The 20,247-nt window shown below is 39.8% G+C and overlaps 1 protein-coding gene and 1 pseudogene across 1 annotated transcript in view; both read left to right on the top strand.

Annotated features, from left to right (window-relative positions):
- Window positions 1–20,247, top strand: part of DIS3L2 (DIS3 like 3'-5' exoribonuclease 2) — a 373,116-nt gene that overhangs the window by 39,904 nt on the left and 312,965 nt on the right. The window lies entirely within an intron of this gene.
- LOC144227459 (small nucleolar RNA SNORA62/SNORA6 family) lies at window positions 12,401–12,533 on the top strand (annotated as a pseudogene).

The following is a 20,247-nucleotide window of genomic DNA, read 5'->3' as shown; positions in this document are numbered from 1 at the left end:
GGGGGGGACAGAGGATCCAGAGCGGGCTCTGTGCTGACAGCAGCGAGCCCATTGTGGAGCCGTGAGATCATGACTTGCTCTGCTGTAGACTTTTTATGCATGCTCTNAAGCAGGGGAGGGACGGGTGGGGGGGGGGGACAGAGGATCCAGAGCGGGCTCTGTGCTGACAGCAGCGAGCCCATTGTGGAGCCGTGAGATCATGACTTGCTCTGCTGTAGACTTTTTATGCATGCTCTTTGCCAGAGAGGAAATTTCCTTCTATTCCAAGAAGTTTTACTGAGAAGTTTTTTTTTTCTTCCAGAAATGAAGTTGGATTTTGTCAAATGCTTTTTCTGAATCTTTTGAGATGATCACGTGGTTCTTCAATTTTAGTTTAATATGGTGAATGTTGATTTTCAAATACCAAAACTAACATTGCATTCTTGAAATAAACTCTACTTAGTCCTGGTGTATTATTCTTTTTTTTTTTTTTTTTTACATTGTTGGAATTGATTTCCTAAAGTTCTGTTAAAAAATTTTGCATCTATGGTTCTGACAGATATTGGTTTGAGATGTTTTTTCTTGTAATATCTTTGAATTTGTTTTGGTATCAGAGTAATGCTGGTACCTTGGGATGAATTGGGAAGTATTCCTTTTTCTTTAATTTTCTGAAATAGTTTGCATCTATTCTTTTCTTTCTGCCTTAAGGACGTCCTTTGATGTTTCTGGTAATGTAGACTTGGTGGTGATGATTATTTTAGCTTTCACATGTTTGAAGAAATTTGTGTTTTTCTTTGGTTTTGAAAGATATATTTGCTACATAAAGAATTCTAGATTGACAGTTTTTTCCCATTGGTGTTGTAAGGATTTTGACTCACTGTCTTCTACCTTGCTTGTTTCTGACAAGAGATCGATATCCTTATCTCTGTTTCTCTGTACTGTATTTTTTTAAAAAAAATTTAATGTTTATTTTTGAGAGACAGGAGAGAGAGCGCAAGCAGGGGAGGGGTAGAGAGAGAGGGAGACACAGAATCTGAGGCAGGCTCCAGGCTCTGAGCTGTCAGCACAGAGCCCGACGCAGGGCTTGAACCCACAAACCATGAGATCATGACCTGAGCCGAAGTCAGACGCTTAACTGACTGAGCCACCCAGGCGCCCCATCAAATTTTTAATTGGTAACAAAGAAGATGACTATGAAAATTTGTATACAAGTCTTTGTGGCAACATATACTTTTATTTCTCTCTTTTTAAACAACTTTTTAATGTTTATTTTTGAGAGAGACACAGAGTGTGAGTGGAGGAGGGGCAGAGAGAGAGAGGGAGACACAATCCGAAGCAGGCTCCAGACTCCAAGCTGTCAGCGCAGAGCCCGATGCAGGGCTCGAACTCACAAACCGTGAGATCATGACTTGAGCTGAAGTCAGACGTTTAACTCAATGAGCCCCCCCAAGCGCCCCTATTTCTCTTTATATGATATGCTTCACTTTGAAAGAAATTGTCAAAACTTCCAAGTACTATTTTGTATTCCCACCAGCAGTGTATTCCCCATGCTTCTGACACAGGGATGGTGTCTTTAAAAAATTTTTTCTTTTGCATAGTACAGTCTTGCACATAATTCACAGGTATTGATTGATTCATAACATCTTACTATAGTACCATTAATTATACTTTATTACCACTTGTGATTGCATTGCTTATTGTATAAGAAGTCTCAAATCCTGTGTTCATAAAATTCCTTCCAGACAAGTCAGCATACTTTATGCTAATTCATTTATTGATTGTCTCAGCAGTCAGCTTACCATATGTAAAGAATATCCCACTTCCTTAGGCATCCAGAATCCTGCTTCAACTTAAGGGTCATTGTGTAATGTTGTACTGTTCCAGTGCAAGGAATGCTCAGATGATAGTGTTGTGGGCAGAGCTTGGGCCTGATTCTCTGGGACTTTTTCACTTCTGGCTGGGAGGGAGGAGTACATGCACTATTGCCCTTGAACTCACAACTGACCACTACGTGCAGAGTTGCCTCTGATGCTTCAGGTGTTCAACCGGACTCACCCTCATCTTTGTTCAGTATCTCAATCAAGAGCTGAAGTTTCAACCAGGGTTTCATTGAATTTCAATCAATTCAAAACTAATTAAGGGAAAGCTGTCTTACGGTTCAAACGATATCATTCTTGCAGTGCTTTTCACTTTCTTTGCAAACCTTTTTACTCTTGAGTATGGCAAACACCCTCTTTGCTGGAGCTCCCTGAAGTGATTGCTGGTGGTTCTCAGTGAGTTTGATCTAAGTGCGTTGCCCTTTACTGTAAACTCTCCCTACCCCCAAAAATCTCCTTTTTTTCCTTTTTTTTAGAGTTTACTTATTTGAGAGAGAGTGAGCAAGTCAGTGGGACAGAGAGAGAAAGAATCAGAAGTAGGCTTTTGCATTTGTAAGTGTGGAGTCCCATGTGGGGCTTGATCTCAGGAACCTCAAGATCATGACCCGAGCCAAAATCAAGAGTGCACAGCTTAACTAACTGAGCCACTTAGACGCCCCTAAATCTCCTTATTAATGCAACTTTAGAAGAAGAGGAAAATCAAGGATTTTGCTAACTCCTCCTAGGTGTCTGCTTAGAAGGACAACAAAATCGAGTAGATTTTCAGTGGCCAACATTGAATCTAGAATTAAAAGACTATATCTTTATGTGCAGTCTTTAGTCATCTTTGTTTTACTTTTTAAATTTGAGTCTGGTTGACACAATTTGACATTAGTTTCAAGTGTACAACATAGTGATTCGATTTCTTTATATACATTATGCTATGCTCCCCACAAGGGTAGCTGCCGTCTGTCACCATACAAAGCTGCTACAAGATCACTGGCTATATGCTGTGCCTGTTTATTTCCCGCATGGTTCATTTTTTTAAAAAATTATGATCTTTTGTTAGATACTGAGAAGTTATAAAATAACATGCACAACATGTGTAAGGTGTACAGAATAATAGGACAGTGAATACCCATGGAACCTACCATGCAGCGCAGGAAAAAGTTGTCACCTCATTGAAGATCAGCATTCCTGTTTTTAACCCCACTTCTTTTCTTTTTCAGAGGTAACCTGAGTTCTGTATTTTCTTTATACTTGGNCTTTGTTTTTTTTTTTTTTTTTTTTTTTTTTTTTTTTTTTTTGCTGGCATAGGACAGAATCCCAGTCACCTTTATTTGTGGTCCCACAATTCCATCTGATCCCCAGCAGGTGAACTGAAGTCCTCTGATGAGATAACAGTAAACACAGAGCTCAAGTCTCATCTGCCTCAATCTCTTGTCTTTTACTGCCTCAGTCTCTCAACTTGGAAAACTAGAATTCCACGGAGTCCCTGCTTTCTCTCCTCTGGTGTGAACATCATTTGTATCCTTAAACCATTACTTAATTTCACATGTTTTTGAAGTTTGTAGAATGGAAACACAGTGCAGATATTTTTCAGTGATTTGCTTCTCCCTAGTACATTATGTGTGTCTGCTTTGGTCACATTTTGCAAATAATTAATCCTGGGCTGCTGTACTTAGGAGCATAACTTTCTTTCTTTCTTTCTTTCTTTCTTTCTTTCTTTCTTTCTTTCTTTCTTTCTTTCTTTCTTTCGTTCTTTCTTTCTTTCTTTCTTTCTTTCCTTCCTTCCTTTCTCTTCCTTCCTTCCTTCCTTCCTTCCTTCCTTCCTTCCTTCCTTCCTTCCTGAGAGAGAATGTGTGTAAGTGACTGAGAGTGAACAGAGAGAAAGAGAATGAGAGAATCCCAGGAGGGGCTGAGGGAGAGAGAGAGAGAGAGAGAGAGAAACGGGGTTCACCCCAAGCAGGCCTCAGGCTCATCCAATGCGGGAATGAGCTCACCTGAAGTGGGGCTTGAGCTCACAAACCGTGACATCATGATCTGAGCCAAAGTCAGGTGCTTAACGACTTCGTCACCCAGGGTGCCCCATAATTTTATTTCTTAATAATTTTCCTCACTAGTCTCATAAAGAATAAGATTCATATGTTTCTGCCTTTTAGGAAAAAATGAAGAGAATGCTTTCTGACTGGATAAAAATAACTTTAGGGTGATCAATCTCAGGCACTCCATAACCCATTTCTCAGGGCCATACCTTAGTGACTGGGTAGAAGTCCTTGAAGGTGGCCCATTTTTCCTATCTTTCCCCCTTACAGTTTACCTTGGGCGGCCTGGACACTCCCCATTTTTAAAGGAGGTATGGTTTTGGGTTTCTTTGTTATCCTGACTGCACATAAGAGTCACTTGGGGGAGATTTTATACCCATACCCAGGCCAAAGACCAGTTAAACTTGAATGTTTTTTTTGTGACTGCTCCTGTCTTTTGCCTGTTCTTTTTTATTTTTTAAACTTTGTTTGAATTGGTTTACTTCTTTCATATTGATTTGTAGGTCTTGACATCTTGACATATTCTGTATATTAATCCTTGAATTCTTAAATGTTGTAGATATTTTCTCTCAGTCTGTTGTTTGGTCTTTGTGGTTTCTTTTGGTAGACAGAAGTTTTTAATGTTCAATACTTGAGTCTTTTCCTCTATGGTTTTTTTTTTGTCTTAACTAAGACGACTTTCTTCTTCTTCTTTTTAGTGTTTATTTTGAGAGAGCATGTGAGTGGAGAGAAGCAGAGAGAGAGGGAGAGAAGAATCCCAAGCAGGTTCTGCCCTATGAAGGCAGGCTTGGTGTACGGCTTGATCCATGAGATCAAGAACAAATCTTTTCTTGTTACTCTTTGTTTACAAACATTTCTCATCATTCTGTGCATTTTCCTCTTCTATTTGATACTTAAAAGTTTTCTTTTGCTGATGTGAAATTCATATTGTAAAATCAGTCATTCTAAAGTGAACAATTCAGTGGCATTTAGTACATTCACAGTGTTGTCCTACCACCACTTGTGTCTAATTCCAAAAGTCCAGCACCTGCTAAGTGGTTGCTGCCTGTTCTTCCCTCTCCCTGTCCCCTAGCAGCTACCACTCTCTGTGTGTCTCTCTGCACTTCCCTACTCTGGATATTTCATATACATGGAATCTCATGTGGCCTTGTGTCTGGCTTCTTTAACTTAGCATAATGTTTTTGAGATTCATCCATGTTGTAGCATGGGCTCATTTCTTCGAATAAAACTCATTATGTATGGCTAGAAAAAGTATTCCACTATGCATATACCACAGTTTATTTATATCCATTGATGGACATTTGGGTTGTTTCTACCTTTTGGCTATTGTGAATAGTGCTGCTATGAACGTTATGTGTATAAGTATTTGCTTGGATAATTATTTTCAACTCTTTTGGGTATATACCTAGAATTGGAGTTGCTGGATAATATGGTCATTAACTTTTTGAGGAACTTCCAAACTGTTTTCCACGGTGACTAAACCATTTTACATATCCACGAGTAATTTATGAAAGTTCCAATTTCTCCATATCCTTGCCAATATTTGTTATGTTTTGTTTTGTGTTTTGTTTTGTTACAGCTTTCCTAGTGAGTATGAAGGAAACTTCACTGTGGTTTGATTTACATTTTTTTGACGGCTTATGGTGTTGAACATGTTTTCATGAATTTGTTGGTCATGAATATATCTTCTTTGGAATAATAGCTATTCATATCTTTTGCCTTTTTTCTTCCATTTGATGTTAAAACGAGATTGTCAATTCCTATAAAAAATCATGATTTGAGTTTGTGATTACATTGTAATTTTTTGGCTAATTTACAGCTAACATCTTTATAATGTGTCTTTGGTCAAGAGCAGGTTTTGTTTATTTGTTTAGGTCTTTTATGTTTTTAAAAATTTTTTAATGTTTATTTACTTTTGAGTCCGAGAGAGAGTGAGCGAGCAGAGTGTGAGTGGGGGAGGGGCAGAGAGAGAGGGAGACACAGAATCCGAAGCAGGCTCCAGGCTCTGAGCTGTCAGCACAGAGTCTGATGTGGGTCTCAAACCCGCGAACTGCGAGATCATGACCTGAGCTGAAGTCGGATGCTTAACCAGCTGAACCACTCAGGTGCCTCAGGTGTCTTTTGTGTTTTTAAAAATGATTTTAAAATTTACTTTAGATCTTAAATCTCTCTTATTAATTTTATCCAAAGGCATTTTGTGATTTTAGTTACTTAGAATTGATGTTTTTCTCTCTCATGTTTTAATTTTTTTATTTATTTAAGATAAGAGATTTCACTCCTTTATTATTTTTGAAAGAATGAGAGCATGTACACAAAAGTGGGGGAGGGACAGGAGGAGAGAGAAAGAGAGAATCTTAAGCCGACTCCATGCCCAACATGGAGCCCAGTGCGAGGCTCAATTTCACAATCCTGAGATCAAGACCTGAGGCAAAAAACAAGGGCTGGCTGATCTACCCAGGTACCCTTCAAGCATCATTTTTTTTTAAGTTTATTTATTTATTTTTAGAGAGAGTGTGTGCCTGTGTGTGTGAGGGAAGGGCGGGGGGTGGGGAGGGGGGAGAATCCCAACCAGGCTCTATGCTGTTAGGGTGGAGCCCAACTCATGGATTGATTTTGTGAACTGTGAGATCATGACCTGATCCGAAATCAAGAGTAGGAGGCTTAACTGAGCCACTCAGTTGCCCTGCCAAAGCATCTTTCTTTTTTTTTTTTAATTATTAAAAATTTATTATTGAGAGACAGAGTGTGAGCAGGAGAGGGGTAGAGGGAAGGGGAGACAGAGAATCTGAAGCAGGCTCCAGGCTCTTGGCTGTCAGCACAGAACCTGATGCAGGGTTCAAACTCACAAACTGCGAGATCATGACCTGAGCTGAAGTCGGCTGCTTAACTGATTGAGCCCCCCCCCCAGGTGCCCCAGCCAAAGCATCTTTTAATGATAATCATTGGCAAACTCATTTGAAACCATAATTGAAAAGCAAGCTTTATTTTTTCTTTTAATGTCTTCAGACTTTAATCTGTTTTTGTTTAACAGTTTATACTCTGTATTTCGATTCACATCCTTTTCTTGGAATTTTTATTGAGATCATTGGAGAGGACTTGTCAGTGAACCTCATGAGCCCTGGTTAGAGTCACTCACCAGTCACTAGTGTTTTTCACTGGTTTTACGTGTTTTGTCAAATGTAGCATATACCATTCTTTCAACTGGTGAAAGTTTCCTGCTTTTTATATTTTCATTCTTAATTCATCACATGTCTGTTGAGTTCTGCCACCTGCCACTCCTGTTCTAGGCACTGTGGTTGCAGTGATGACACGGCTCCTGTCCTGGAGCTTTGAGAGGACATTAGGGATAGTCATGTGTGCAGAGAGATGAACAGGACCATTTCAGCAGTGGTAGGTGTAATGAAGAAGTAGGAAAACGGTGCTGGGCTGGAGGGAGACTGGGGAGCCTTATTTAGACCAGGGTTTCTCAGCCTCGGCAGTATGGACGGTCTGGACTGGGTAATTCTCTCGTGGGAAAGAGGGCTGTGCTGTGCAGTGTGAGGTGTTGAGCGATACCTGGGGCCTCTACCCTGCAGATGCCCTAGGACCCTCCTCAGTTGTGACAGTCAGAAATGTCTTTAGATAGTCTCACATGTCCCTGGAGGAAAGGGGCAGAAATGCCCCCATTTGAGAGCACTAGTTTTTAGTTCGGGTGGTCGGAGAAGGCTTTGTTTTGGGAGAAGATTTCTTTCTGATTCAGATATGAATTTCATAGAATGATGAGATTCTGTTCTATACCCTTGTTCAGCCAGTTGAATCTTTTACAGGTCAGCCTGAATTTACACAGTGAATTAGATGTTTAGACATTAAAACGGTCCCTCTCATTTCACAGATGACATGCTGAGATTACCGGAGGTGATTTCTCTAACGTTATGTTTAGTAGTCTTACCCACACCAGCATCCTTGCCAGTGTGGTTGTGACTATTTGCACGCAAGTTAAGAAAAGAGTGGTGTTGTTCAGTCCAATTCTAGAAGTTTCGTGCATTGCTTCTTAGACTTTAGTGAACACCAGAAGGGCCAGGAGAGCTTGTTAATACAGGACCCCACTCTTAGAGAATCTGATTCAGTTTGTCTGTGGTGAGGCCTGGTGGTTTGGTTTTAACCAGCTCCCAGCTGCTGCTGCGGTGGTCTGTGCTTTGAGTGGCGCTGACCATACGTCCCACATAACGTCTGGGAAACCCTGGTTGAAGGATTAGTAATGAGCCTTCGGGGAACATGGTTTCTTCATTTGTTTTTCATGTTGGCCTTTTTACTTCATTTAAGTCAAACTTGGAATCTTTTCCCTGCATCATCTGTCACAAGGAAAGTCTTTTAAATGTTGATTGTGTTGGAGGTGACACAACTGAGATGTTCTAAACTGCAATCGTATACGTAATTTGAGGGATTTTTACCTATTGAAGCTATGAAGGGACACTTTCTATGTGATCGATTTATCTCGTATAGAGAAATGAAAACAATATTGGAAACATTTGTCAAAATGAGAAATTCTCTGGTATAGGTTTACCTGTATGAGGAGGCATTCATATTCAGTTCCTGGGCTGGTGATTACAAAATGTGTGCAGTTCCACAGGAATAGGTTCTGGAAAGGTGGGTGGATGTTCTTAGGCCATACTGAAGTCTCTGCTTAGCGTCTCCTCTTAAACCATTGAACCAACTTGATTTATGATAAAGCGTAGTTATTTTTTTTAATCAATAAGCCTGAATAGACCCTGTCTTATTATTGCTGACTAAAGATACATGTGTGCATATATATGTATTGTTGTTTGGTTACAAAAGTGATTCATATTTTTGTAAGAAACAAACACTTAAATGTTATTAAAACGCATGCTTTAAAGTGAAAATCCTCAGTAATCCTGCTTTCTAAAGAGAATTGTTATGAATGTGGTGTATCTAAATCGGTTTCATCTGTCACACGAGGAGAGGCAAACTTGGTTAAAAAGATGGTTTGATGCTACCCTGTTGGCATTTGTAAGATGGCGAGCTGTCATCCTTCATCTGTAGACCAGAGCCTGCACCTAATAATTTAATTCAGTGCTGTTCCTGGAATGAAAATGTTGCAAGAAAGTTGAAAATTTTTTTAAACATAAAAAATATTGGTAAAAGATATTCTTCTCTTCTTGAAAAGTGTATGTCATTCTTTCCTCCTCTAATACGATAGGTTCCATGCTCTTTAAGTACTAGGGAAATTGATTTTGCAGTCTTTGCTTCCCCTGCCTTTTATTGTTATTTTTGCTGCCTTTTTTTTTTTTTTAAATTTTTAATGTTTTATTTATTTCTAGGAGAGAGAGAGAGACAGCGTGAGCAGGGGAGGGTCACAGAGAAAGGGAGTCACAGACTGAAACAGGCTTCAGGCTCTGAGCTGGTAGTCAGCACAGAGCCCGACGTGTGGCTCGAACCCACGAACCGCGAGATCATGACCTAAGCGAAAGTCAGACGCTTAACCGACTAAGCCACCCAGGCGCCCCTGTTATTTTTGCTTCTTAATGGAAGGTATTTCTTGCATATTGAAGACCTGGAGCTTAACAGAAGTACTTCCTTTTTTTTTTTCTTTTTTTTTTATAAGTACTTTTTTTTTTTAAAGAGTGAAAAGCTGCCTTGGCTTTTACATAGAATATGTGGCACAAGATATACTGGAGGAAATGGATTGGTCTTTTGGTTTTTCTTAGTTTTTTAAAATGTTTGTTTATTTTTGAGAGAGAGTGTGAGAGAACACGAGTGGGGGAGGGGCAGAGAGAAAGGGGGACAGAGGATCCAAAGCAGGCTCTGTGCTGGGAGCCTGCTGTGGGGCTCGAACTCACCAACTACGAGATTATGACCTGAATTAAAATCGAACACTAAACTGACTGAGCGACCCAGGTACCCCCTGATAGTGGTTTAGACCCAGCTCCAGTTTGAAAGGGGGGCTAATGTGAGAGGTCTTGGCTAAAAATGGATGGATTAATGTGTGTCTGCTTTGAGTGAGTTTCACTGAGAACTTGGAATTCTTGGGAGAGAGTAGCCTCATGAAAACGAGAGATGGTCCTGAGGACTGCAGAAGAACGCACACTTAGTCTCTCAGGACTGACTAACAGTATTCTAGCATCTAGCAAGATGGAGCTTCCGAGCTGGAAGAAACCTTAGATCCTCATCCCTTATAACTGACTTAGTTTGGGGCAGAGTATTTAAGGCCCTGGGGGACTGGAAAACATTTCTGAATCTACTTTCTAGCTTTTGCCTTCTAAAGTAAAAGATGGACAAGAGACCAAGACACAGCAAATCAGAAACAAATATGGTGCTCAGTGGGGAGAAATGGAGAATATGTTTGGAGAAGCTTAGTAGAAACACGTAGTCAGGGGCACCTGGGTGGCTCCATTGGTTGAGTGTTGGACTTCAGCTCAGGTCGTGATCTCACAGTTCGTGGGTTGGAGCCCCGCGTCGGGCTCTGTGCTGACAGCTTGGAGCCTTGTACCCTGCTTCAGATTCTGTGTCTCCCTTTCTTTCTCCCCCTCCCCTGTACATGTTCTGTTTCTCTCTCTCTCTCTCTCTCAAAAATAAACATTAAAAAAAATTAAAAGAAAACACATAGTCATTATATTCCTGGGACAATTTTTAAATATTTAAACAATAATTATATGTAACTTAGATGAAGAATGAAAAAACAGAATGTTCTTTATTACACAAAGTTTTCTAATTGAATATTATTAGTAAGATATAATAAAAAGGCTATTAATTTTTATATATTATATTTGGATATTGTATACTACTGAACTCATTCTACTACTTTTTTAGTTGATTGTATTGGATTTTCTTAGTAGCAAGGATTTCATTTATCTCTTTTTTAATTATTTATGTGGTCTTGTTGTTTACAGTAATGACCCAGTGCCTTTAGAATGATACTAAATAACACTTAATAGCTGGCATCCTTTTCCTGCTTGTAAACTTAATAGGAAGGCTTCTAGTGCTTTATCACTGTTCATAAGTTATTTTCTGTTGCTATTTTTTGTTTTAACTTTTTTCCTTTTTAAACTTTATTTTTAAAACTCATAGATTCACGTGCAGTTGTAAGTATGTGTAACTGTAATATCACAGCTAGAAAACTGATGTCAGTACAATCCACCCATCTTATTTTGATTTCATCAGTTTTATTTGTACTGATGCGTGTGTGTATTTAGTTCTATCACATTTGTAGATTTGTGTGACCACCAGGGCAGTCAAGATACAAAGTAGTTCCTTCACAAGAATCTCTAGTGCTATCCTTTCATAGCTACAGCCATCTCCCTCCTTCTCTGCTTTCTTTCTGTTTTTTTTTTTTTTTTTTAAGTTTCGAGAGACAGAATCAGTGGGGAAGAGGCAGAGAGAGAGGAGGACAGAGGATCCGAAGTGGGCTCTGTGCTGACAGCAGAGAGCCCGATGTGGGACTTGAACTCATGAACTGTTAGATCATGGTCTGAGCCAAAGTTGGATGCTTAACTGACCAAACCACCCACGTGCCCCTTCCCTCTCTGCCTTCTTAACCTTTGTCAACCATGACACTCTTTTCTGTCTCTAATTTTGCCATTTCAAGAATACTGTAAATGGAATCCTACAGTGTATAACTTCTGAAGATTGCTTCACTCAACATAATTTCCTTACGATTTGTCCAGGTTATTGTCTGTATCAATAGTTCCTTCTTGTCACTGGTATTACATGGCATGAATACGGCACCTTGTTTCACTGTTTTCAGCTGAGGGACATCTGGGTTGTTTTCAGTTTTTGGCTATTATGCATAAAGTTGCTATGAACATTCATAAGCAGGTTTTTGTGGAATGCAAGTTTTCATTTCTCTGGGATGTACACCCAAGAGTGCATATGCCCTTGCTTAGATTCACTTGTTATTAACATTTTGTTTCCTTTATAACTTGTATTCTTTCTCTTTCTGCCAACACAGAAAAGTTATTAGAATTGATACAACTTTGGTCATATCTGCCATCTATTACAGGGTTTTCCGTTGATCCTGTAATGTGTCTTTTAGTGTCTTTTCCTCTTCTAGCACAGGAGCATGGATTACACATGGCATTTCCTTGTCATGTTTCCTTTGTCCCCTTCAATCTGCAACACTTCTTTTAGTCTTTCTTTGTCTTCTATGAAACTGATATTTTTGAAGATTAGTGTCCTCTTTTTTTTTTAAAGGATGTTCCTTGTTTGTTTTGTTTTGATGTTTCCTCGTGATTAAATTCAAGTTGTGTGTTATTCTTGGCCTGAATACCACATAAGAGGTGTTGTTTCCTTGAGAAATACATCTTATCGCATTAGAAAAATTTCTTTTTAGCTCTAGGTTTACCAAGAAGTCTTAATTAAGAATGGATGTTGGTGGGGTGCCTCAGTGGCTAAGCTGGCTAAGTGTCTGTCTCTTCATCTCAGCTCAGGTTTTGATCTCAGGGTTGTGGCTTCAGACCCCATGTTGGGCTCCACCTTGGGTGTGGAGCCTAGTTAAAAGGGAAAAAAAAAAAAGAATGGGTGTTGGGTGCATATTGTTAGAGCTTGGAGTTGAGGCCACTGGCTGGCGAATGGACTCACAAATGTAGGTGATGTGCTACATGAGAGACCCGGGTCTCTAGCCCAATGAATGGAGTTTGATTGTAATCTTGTGACAAGTGAAAAAAAAAAAAAGGGTGTTGGACTTGATTAATGCCTTTTGGCCTCTATCTTCATGATGATTTGGTTCTATTACATTATTTTACTAATGAATATGTTAACAGATTTCATGATTTGAATCACGTTAGAATAAACATTCTATATCATGTGTTCATGTTACATAATTTTTAGAATTTAATGTTGGATTTAATTTTTTAATTTTTAATTTTGGGTTTTGCATTTATGTTTATAATAAAAATTCTATAGTTCTGTGTGTGAAAGAGTGTGTGTGTGTGCACGTGTGCACGTGCACTATCTTTGTCAGGTTTGGTATCAGGATTATTTAGTCTCATGGAATAAGTCAAAAAGCTTAAATAACATTGAAATTCCTTGTCTCTACAATAGCTTTGACCTGGTGCATTTGGGGGAGTGTGTGAATCTTTGGCAGTGCTTTCTGGTTTCTTCTCTGATTAAAGATCTTTTGAGGTTTATGCCGTTTTTAAGTTATGTTCCTGTTCTGCTTCCCATCGCTGTTAGAATAAAGACTCAGGCTCTGCATTTGAGGTCATGTTCTCTTCATCCTGCGTAAGTGTTGTCACTCTTCTTTTATTTCTTCACTTACTAGAACTAGAAACCTCTGAATCCTCCCAGATTTCTCCTCTCCGTATGCTCATACCAAGTCTTACCAGTTCTGTTCCTTTTTTTTAAATGTTTATTTTTGAGAGAGAGAGAGAGAGAGAGAGAGAGATACTGGAGGGACACAGAGAGAGAGGGAAACACAGAATCAGAAGCAGGCTCCAGGTTCTGAGCTGTCAGCATGGAGCCTGATGTGGGGCTCGAACTCATGGACCACAAGGTCATGACCTGAGCCAAAGTCAGATGCTTAATCGACTGAGCCACCCAGGCGCCCCCCAATTCTCTTCTTAATTTGCATTTTTTTTCTTAATTTGCATTTTGAACCTGTCTCCTTTTTCCATCCCTACTGCTACCCGGACCCTTCTAATTGTCTTAACAGGTTTTTCAGTCTCCAGTCTCTCCTTCAAATCAGCCTCTGAACTGCCACAGGCAGGGTAACAGGCAGATCTGATCAGGTTAGGTCCCTGCTCAGAATTCTCTGGTGATTCCGGGGCAGAGCTTAACCCCAGTGCTTCTGACTTGGGTACAAGACTTCTTTTACCTATCTCGGTTTTCCGACTTCTAGTTTCCATTGGTGCCCCAGCAGTCCTCGTTACCCAGCATTTCTCTGCCCAAGCTTTTCACTGTTTGCCCCCTGACCCTTATGCTTTTCACTGTTTGCCCCCTGACCCTCTGCTCAGCCTGGTGCTTTCCTCTCTCTCCTTGAGTGTTTCTCACAAGCCTTCTTCTGTGAAGCCCTCCCTGAGGGGACTTCTTCATCAAGAGAATTTACCAGCTCCTGTCCATGCAGCTACCTTACTTTTGCCCTTTTGTGACTGAAGTTCTATTCTATTGAAACTATTTTTTACATGTCTTTTTCTGTTATGTCCTGTGAGCTTTTTAAGGGCAGAAACTGTGTCTTCAACTTTGCATGTTGTGTTAGCACAGTGCTTGGCTTTACAGATTCTCAGATGTTTGTTGAATGAGTGCCAACTATATTTAGAAGATTGCGAGAAAACTAATTTGATTGAAGTGGAAGGTTATACTAGGAGTAGGGAAGTTGATCAGCTGGGATTGGACAACAGATTATGAAGCAACTTAAATGTTTAGCTAAGGATTTTAGATTTTGTCTTTCGTTAGCAAGAGGGGCAGAGGAAGGAGGCAGGAGAAGGTAAGGTCATTTATTAATGTTGTGCTACAGAGAGGGATTTTTTGGCCTTTCTTAGTGTGGGTGCTGGTTTTCCAAATAAATAAAGATTGCTGCCATGTAAAATAAACGACCTTAGATTAATAATAGCAAATGCTTTTTGAGTGCTTACTGTCAGGCACTGTTGTGAGAACTTTACCTATGTTACCTCATTTAGTACTCAAGATAGCTCTACGAGGTAGCTTTTGTTATTGCCTCTTTGAATGTTTATTTATTTTTGAGAGAGAGAGAGAGAGAGAGATAGAGCGAGATGGCGAGCAGGGTAGGGGCAGAGAGAGAGGGAGACCCAGAATCCAAAGCAGGCTCCAGGCTCTGAGTTTCAGCAGAGCCTGTTGTGGGGCTTGAACTCATGAACCATGAGATCCTGACCTGAGCCACAGTTGGATGCTCAACCGACTGAACCACCCAGGTGGCCCTGTTATTGCCTCTTTTAGATAGTGAGACTGAGGCACAGAGATGTTAAGTAACATGTCCACAGCCACAGCTTCTCGGTGGCAGAATTAGGATTCAAACCTGGGCATTTTGGCTACAGAAGCCTCTTAACCACTGAGCTCTACTGTTTTTCATTAAACTTATGGCCTACTGGGTAGCATTTAGCCTTCTCGAAGCTGGCATCTTAGCCTTGCAACTAAGGACCAGCAAAACTGTTTTCTATATTAGTGGACATAAGCAAGTATTATTTGAGTTATTTTATAGTAGATAATCCATTTTGTGGTGACTTGAAATGTTTTGTCTGTTGCCTCAAGTGGAAGCTAAAATTGAGCTAAAAGGAAAATGTTAAATATTTGAAATGAAGTTTTTTATTTTTTATTTTTTTATTAGAGAGAGAGAGAGAGAGCGAGCAGGGGAGAGGGGGCAGAGGGAGAGAGAGATAATCTTAAGCAGACTCCACGCTCAGTGCGAAGCCCAACATAGGGCTCCATATCTTGACCCTGGGATCATGACCTGAGCCAAAGTTGGACGCTTAACCGACTGAACCACCCAGGTGCCCCCGAAATGAAGTTTTGAACAGCATTAGCTTATTGTCTTAAATTAGAAATGAGAGTTTAGAGAAAACCCTGTTAAATTGTCTGGCCCATATTGTTCAGGCCAGGTAAGGATCGTTTCTTCCAGTATATTCTTCAGTCCTTGGTCTAGTGTTTGTTAGTTGTCTCATAGAAATAGCTCCACTATTCCTGAAGAAAGGCAGTTTTCTAATCTCTGATCTATCTGAGAGTTTTTCTTTTAATTAATTAGATGTGGAGATTAAATATGCTTTATTCCAAGTTTCTTTTAAGGTCACCACCATCTGAGGTAATACAGAATACATGAATATGTGTTCGCCAAGATTACAGTTGCTGTGGGAATCATAATTCCAGATTTCCTCACATCTGGATTAGTGAAATTTGCACAAAGTCTCCGTATGAATATATTTTATGTGCATCTGGAGGTAGCAAAATCTTAGTGATGTAGCTTCCCCATAAATGAAAAATTGAACATTGGCAGTCTGGAGTTTTAAAATAATCCTAAGATTTTGAACTCTGCCTGGAGCCAGTGTCCTGCACTGGGCTCCTCTGCTCAGAAGGCTTGCATCACCACTGGGAACTGGAGCTCTGGACTAGAAGGGGAGGGCCGGCCTCTCTCCCTGGGGCTGGTAGACCTCAGGTTTGTTTTGTGTCCCTGAGAAGCAGGGTCTCCGGTGCTGTGTTTTTGAGTTCTGGTTTGGAAGCAGCAGGGAAAAGAAATGCTGCAGGTCTCAGTTGTGTTTTTGGGAATTCTTTTGGGTATTCGTTTTCTTGGATTGTCTTACTTTTCCTACCTGAAGTTCATAACTCTTAAGTCCCTGCTGATGCCCGTGCGGGTGGTAGAGGTTTCCACTTCCGGGTGGAAAGTGTAGAATTTTGAAAAGCCACAAATCCTGGAGTCACCATCTTTCAAACTCACATTGAATCATGTGCATATGAACCATAATTTCCCTACGGAAAGGAAGACTAACATCAGTTTGTCTTGGGAGGCCTCTTTCAGGTCCCCCAGTACAGGGCGATGAGCTGACAGAGCAGATTCAAAATGGGCAAGTTGGCTTCGGGTCATTGAAGTTTCCCTATCTTTCCATCTGTGGTCCGGATTTGGTCTTCGTCTTTTTGCCATTTGGAATTTGGTGTCATTCCTCCAGGTGCCTTGAATAATGCTTGGATTCTTCTTTGTGATTTTGAGGGGACAGTACAACTGCTTGTGATTTTGCACGTCTTCCTGTGGGAGTGTCTGCAGTGCATGGCAAGGGCCGTGGGCCGTCCGCAGGAGCATGGTCCCTAGCGAGGCCTTACCTTGCTTGAGGCTCAAAGAGTCTGTAGGTAGGAAACTCCAGATGTTTGTGGCTGCAGCCCTGAGAGTAGGCATTTCCCAAGAAGAAAGTAATGATATAACTGACAGATTTTTTAAAAATGAGGAGTTAACACAGAAGCCAGGTTGATATTAATCTCTTGTGTAAAATGAAAAAAAAAAGTTTTCATGAAAGCCAACATTTTATTTGACATGATATGAACCTAGGGAAAACTACTTTCAGTTCTTGTGTATGTTAGTCATTCTGTTCATTTGATTATAGATTCTGAAAGTTACATATTTTTTGAAATTGCCGTGGTAAAATTGGCCATGTGGGTAAGCTTTGAAGCTCCTTTTCCCTTGTCTTATTAATTTTGAGATTAGTGTTTGTGGGTGGATAATGGCTTTGATTACCATTTAAATTATGCATAAAGCTGGTGGATGCGGTATATTCTCAGCTTTATTGTTAAGTAGCTGTTCTGTATCACAGCATGGAATTTGGATTACACCTGTATGATAACCTTGTTCCATACGATTTATGCTTTATGTAAGTAAAGGCCTTACATGATAATAGTAGTTATTACTGAATTGCTTGCTGAATAGAATATTTTGCTATTTATGACCTATAATTTAGGCTTCTTAAAAGGAAATTTAAAAAGTCTTTCCATGTGCTTCAGTATAATTTAGTATATACATGTGCTCGTGGGGGGTATGAAGTGCAGGCACATATGTGTGTAGGAGTAGATGACATAACATTGTTTATTGTTTATTGGTAATTGTTGAATTTGACTGGTAAGCATGCATTTATTCACCCATTCTACTTTGTATGTGTATTTAAATTTCCAAAATGAAAAGATAAAGAACCTCCCCCAAAAATAATGAAGAAAAGACTGTCTTTGACTTCTCATACCTTCTAGGGTGACTTTTTCAGTGCTGCTGAAGTACTGCCCTGAACTACTTCACGGGAGAGAATATTATTTTATTCTCTGTTTGCCCAAATTACTGATCACGGCAGAGATATTCCAATGTGACTGCTCCTACGTTAAGAAAAAAGTGTTTTATTTATTTTTTTTTTAGATACTTTCTTTTGCTATTTGATTTAGAGTATGAACTCTGACGCAAGTGGGTACCTTCCTCCACTTTTTTAAGATTCTGATTTCTTTAAAAAAAGGAAGTTTTTATTTGGTCCCTATTCTTTTAGATTTCATAAGTTTCTCTGTCTGTTCCTTCCTCACTAGATGAAAAGAGATTTCTTCTTGTTTCTAAAGGTACTTTGTTTGATTTGAGCCGTTTGCTACTCTGTCTAAAATTTGTCTCCAAAGTTTGTACACTTATCCCCAAAGAGAAAAGAATAAATGTCAGAGGGTTGAAAGTGAGAATTGGTATGAAAGTCTTTAAAGCGTAATCTTATTTGTAATCTTACTTGTTCCAATTCGGTAATTCTGTACATGACTTTAATCATAGTAACGAAATATGGGAAAGAAACATGAGATTGACTTTATAATATAATTCTGTACAAAGTACACATGACAAATGAAGCAGTTTCCATCTCCTAATATTTTGGGGTCTTACTTGGTAGCAAAGCTTATATTTGAGAAGAGCCTGGGTTGATCTCTTTTGATTTTGGGTATGTATGCTGCCTCATTGCATATGTTATCTTTGTTGTTGTGTTATTTATGACCAGAACTCTGGTACTTTGACGGCATCAAGATGATTTTGTTGTTATTAGGCAGGGAGATGATACTTAGATCCATTCTAGCAATATCCTTAATGTACTTCCTGCCCTTACTGATGTATTCCTGTATATTATCAAGATGTGAAAATTATTAAACTCCAGAATTCACATAAATCTTATAACAGGCACCAAAATTCTAGTGTTACATGGATTTATAAAAGCACTTCATAAACAGGAGAAAGATAGTTCAATTATCTTTAAGGGTTTTCTTATATTCTGGAATATGGGGAAATGTTGTATAGTGTTTTGAAGACAACTATTATTATTATTTTTTAAAAACTTAGAGTTGAGAAACATTACATAGGCTTTTCATGCTTTTTCATTAGTGTCAAAGCATATTGCCAAACTCCATCTTTTCGATTCCCCATTGTGACATTAGGTCCTAACAAATTATCATTGTGTTATCCAGAACATTCATTCTACATTGTAGGCCACTGTGTAGAAATAGGCATAAGACGTAGGTCCTGCTCTTAAATAAATACAGCTGTTGAAGAGTAACGGGGCATCTTTCTTAATTCATTCAGTGAACATTTCCTGGGGGCCTACTGTGTGCCAGCCCTCCTAGGCACTGTATATGGGGGTGAACCAGCAGACAAGTCCCCACAGTTTTGGAGCTTACATTCTAGGATCTTAAATACTTAACATGCTGAATGATGTAGTTGTTCAGGACTTTATAAGGGAGTTATTACTTTGTTCTAATATGGTTAGGAAAGGCTGTATTGAGGGTCAGGACAGGAGCTAGACAGTAGGATGTTCATTCCTGTGTGTATTCTGTGGAACCTGCTGTACAGGATTTTGTGGTGAAATAAATGTGGAAAACATAGTACGCTATGGGATTACAGAGAACGGATCCCAAGACCTAGAGAATTTAGGTGGGTTTACAGAAGGAAAAGATAGGGAATTTGAGCTGTTTTTTAATGGGTAAATTAAAAAAATTTTTTTTAATTACATTTTTTTATTTTTGAGAGACAGAGAGAGGCAGAGCACAAGTAGGGGAGGGGCAGAGAGAAAGGGAGACACAGAGTCCAAAGCAGTCTCTGGGCTCTGAGCTGTCAGCACAGAGCCTGGCGCGGGGCTCGAATCCACGAACCGTGAGATCATGACCTGGGCCAAAGTTGGATGCTTAACGGACTGAGCCACCTAGGCGCCCCTTTAATGGGTAAAAATTTAAGAGTGAGGTTAAAGTGGAGGAGGAGTGAATTGCATAAGCTTGAGGAGTACAAGAAATATTTGGGGCAGTATTAGTCAAAATGTACCCATCTAGCCTCCCCTTTCTCTCCTCGCAGAAGCTGTCATTTATTTTTGGCCCCCCTTCTCAACTCTTCTTTCCTATCAGTTTCTTTCCACTCAGGTTTCCCCTTTAATGAAAAAGATAGCAACAACAAGTGGAAGCCCTATTTTTTTATTTCACCACTCCCTCTTCACAGCCAGGTTTCACAGAAGAATCTCCTGAATTCATTAGTTCTGTGTCCTTCCTGCCTATTAATACCTCAGCTTATTTCTCTTTGGTTGTTATTTCCATCCTTTACTAAAAACAGCTCTCACCCCGCTCCCGGGACATCCATGCTGCCACGTCTGATGAACACTCAATTCCTAATTCACTTCTAGTGGCGTACGAATTTCTTGCCCACTACCTCTTGAAATCTTGATTCTTTTTTTTTTTTTTTTTTTTAAATATTTTTATTTTATTTCTAGGATAGAGAGAGAGAGTGTGAACAGGGGAGGGTCAGAGAGAGAGGGAGACACAGACTCTGAAACAGGCTCCAGGCTCTGAGCTGGCAGTCAGCACAGAGCCTGACGCGGGGCTCGAACCCACGAACCGCGAGATCATGACCTAGGCGAAAGTCGGACTCTTAACCGACTAAGCCACCCAGGCGCCCC

Source organism: Crocuta crocuta, unplaced genomic scaffold, assembly GCF_008692635.1.
Source record: "Crocuta crocuta isolate KB4526 unplaced genomic scaffold, BGI_CrCroc_1.0 scaffold290, whole genome shotgun sequence".
Taxonomy (NCBI): Eukaryota; Metazoa; Chordata; class Mammalia; order Carnivora; family Hyaenidae; genus Crocuta; species Crocuta crocuta.
The sequence above is the reverse complement of the archived record's forward strand: the minus strand, read 5'-3'. Positions and strand labels throughout refer to the sequence as shown.